We start from the raw sequence: 3,442 nt of genomic DNA on the forward strand, positions 1-3,442 counted from the left end.
TGCATGAATCAGGCGCTGGCTAGAGGCAGTGAGGTTTTCCTGGACTACTTATGGTGGTCGAGAACTTGCCTCCCCCCCCTCCCCCCAACGCACACATGCTTTTGGTCTCTGTGCTTGCCATTACTTCAGGCTCCTTCTCCCACCTTAACCGAAATGTTTTGGTTCTTTTTACTTTCTCTCCCCCTCCTTCACCCCACCTTCTCGGCTTTTCTTTTCTGCTTGTACCAAAGCAAATCAGTAGAAACACTTCTGCCTTAGCAAGCCATAGCAGACAAAAGACTCGAAGGGAAAAGAGAACTCACTGTGGGCAGGACAGTTAATTTTATCCTCTTTTTTTCCCCGATTCACTCCCCTTCCCCGCTCTCAGTTGCCTTTCTGAGCTACCAGTCATAGCTCCCAGGCAACGTGGCATTTGACTGTCAGGCATCCCGAAGGCAGGATTACGGAGGATTCAGTTTCCATACATGGGCTTGGGTTCAAAAGATACCAGAAGTCTCAGAGGCACTTAAGTTGCCCCTTTGGTTTTTAACTCTTAAACTTTGTGAAGACATAAAAGGGGGGGGGGGACTCGCTTTCTCTCATCACCAGTAGCTTGCTAGCTGTGAACTGTCTCAGCAGCGTTTGAGAAGGTATCAAGCCAGTCGTGTCGCTGGTAGTTCCAAAGATGACATTTTGAACAAAGAATGTATATGCGAATGGGAGGATCTGAAAGGTCTGGTTCTGAAGAGCACGTCCTCCTGGGTTTCTTAAAAGATGCGTTTGAATTTTCTTGAGCTGGGTATAAATCGTAATGTTTATGCAATAGCCGTAGGTTCAGACTACTAAGCTTGTTTAGCTTAGTCAGAGCGATGCTGTCTCTTCACGTGTGTGTCCCTTTATAGGAAACGACCAAGGAGTTTCAGATAGATGGTACTTTAAAAAAGAAAATTAAAATTAAATGAATTACCCTTTTTGGGGGGCGGGGGGTTATTTCTCGGGGGTTTTGGCTTTTATGGCAAGAGCGTTCTTCCCTGCCTCTAGCATCTTAATAGTGGTTTGAGGTTTAGAAATATTGAGGTCTAAGATGTATTTCACTGTTCTTTCCAAGGGTCCCGTTATTTCCTTCCACCCCTGCTTCCCCCAAGCGTTTCAAAAGATGTGGCGTTAGCGACCCAGTATGATCTGCCCCCCCTCCCCCCTTGCTTTGTGCCTCCCCTATGAAATATTGTCAGGAATTGATTTTTTTTTTGGTGTGAATCTGCTTCATCAGACACCCTCCTTTTTTTTCTTTTTTGCCCCCTTTTCTTGCTCAGCTGGTTCCATCCAAACCTTTAATGAGATTAAATCCTGCTACTATTGGCGTGTTCCTTTGCACACTCTCGACGCATTTGAAAAGACACAAACGTTTCCTGCTTTTTGTATATGACTTCTCGACAGATCCTTTGCAGTTGGGGTGAGGGAGGGGGGAACTGGGTCTGTCACTAGTTGCAAGATTTGCAGAAACTCTTGATGTAAATTTAATCAGTACTTACTATTGAGGGGGGGAAGGTGTGCCCCTCTCTTACCCCCATGGCTCTCTGCCCCCCCCCAAAACAAAACACTAGAATTTATTTATACGTATTTGATGTCGTAGATCTAGGTGAAAAAGTAAATGTTTCACTGCTCTATTTATATATTATGTCTGAACTTATTCTGTGCAGGAAAGGCCAAGAAATAACCCATAATTTTCATTGCCTTTTCCCCCTCCTTCAATTTGCATGACTGCTGGCGGCAGTTTACAAGACTCGTTTTTAGCACCAAGAGCCGTTCCTAGAGCCCTTTTTTTAAATAAAAAGATGCAGTGTCTCTCTTTCTTTGCCAGTTTATTATCTTTTCTTTTTTTTTAGCTTTAGCATTCTGTAATAATGTTGAAAATCTGTGGAGGGGGGAGAGCCATCTCCGCTTCCTTCTGGGCATAAGAGTAACATTCTCTGGGGAGAAGCGCCCATTTGGGAGGGATGGGGTTGGGCAGCCAGAAAACGTTGGCGCGAGTGGTCGTGGGCCCTCTCTTTTCCCTCCGTGACTGCGCTGTTTCAGACGGTGTGCTGGTGCCGACACAAGGGGGTGAGAACGCTCCTGTGAGTCATCTTCTTGGAGTAATGAATTTGCATGCGACTGTGCAGTTCCTTTTGCATGAACTGGGAAATCACGAGGTGTGATTTTCTTTCCCGGTCCATGGAAGAAGATCTGCCCCCCCCCCCCCCCCCCCCCCACCCCATTGGAATTGACACTTAGGTGTCTGTTCCTTACCACTGGGAGGCTGTTTGTTCAGAAACAGGATTCCAGATGCTGCTGAAGCTGATGCAAGGGGAAGGGAATCAGCATGAATCATAGCCTCAGTGGGCCAAGGGCAGTGGCTTTCAGCGGTGGATGCCGTGGACTGTTGCCAGCCAGCTTAGCCGAAGGCGAGCGTGCTTCACTCTGCCGTCTTCAGTGTTGACTTCCTTTCTCTGTGCTCCTTTTTGCTTCGTGGCTTCTTAATACCAAGGTTTCGTGGCCTGGTGTGGAGCACAGCAAGGTGGAAACAGCACAGGTCGCTTAGGGGGCAACTCCGGGAGGAATCTTCCGTGGCTCGATGACAGCTCGGACTTCTGATGGCAGTGGCCACGCAGAGTCTCTGCTGCCCACTGAAGTTGATCCACATCCACATAACTGCAGACAGTCCACTGCTGTAAAATTCTGCAAGAGTGCTCTGTAGCTCGCTAGATTTTAAAGAGCAGCTACGTGGTCTCCCTGTTTTGTGGGAAACTGTATTTAGGTGGTGCAGGGACCACTGCAGATTGTCCTTTTCCGTACGAGTTCTGTTTTTGTTTTTGGCCTCTATGCAAAGATGTGAATCCTTTTCACTGTCATTTTTTGGGAGGGCCTGGTTTCCAGGAATGAAAACTATGGTTTTTTTAAAAAAATCATTGGAATGATAAGCAGCATCTTTTTTTGATGTGTAGCTATGTCCCATTAGATCAGATGAGCAGATAATTTAAAGCAGTGAAACCAAGCTGGCTACCGAGAAAGAGAAAAGCAAATCTTTGTCCAGCTACCTTTTTGACCTTTCAGGCCACCGTATGTCAATAGTGGCCCTAATTTGTCTGGTCCAGTGGCTTCTTCGAGTTGTAACCATCTAATTGGTAGGTGGGAATTGCAACGGCAATGTGGCACTCCCCGTGGCATGTCAAGGCATCCTTAGCAGCAAGTTTTTTCTCTTGTTCTATATAAATTGCAATTGTTGATTCTAAAGAGGATATTGTACTTCTTTTTAACCTCGCGACCTGTACAGTAAAACACGTGTGGTTTTTTTTTTTTGGTTTTGTTTTGGCCTTTCCTCTGTTTGTCTTTTCATGTAGAACAGGTATTTGAAAGAGCCGACAATGACTAAATATGTTAACATGCAACATGTTTATATCTTTCTGGGAAACCTTAAACCGCA

Source organism: Gekko japonicus, unplaced genomic scaffold (genome assembly GCF_001447785.1).
Source record: "Gekko japonicus isolate JY-2015 unplaced genomic scaffold, Gekko_japonicus_V1.1 scaffold2764, whole genome shotgun sequence".
Classification (NCBI taxonomy): domain Eukaryota; kingdom Metazoa; phylum Chordata; class Lepidosauria; order Squamata; family Gekkonidae; genus Gekko; species Gekko japonicus.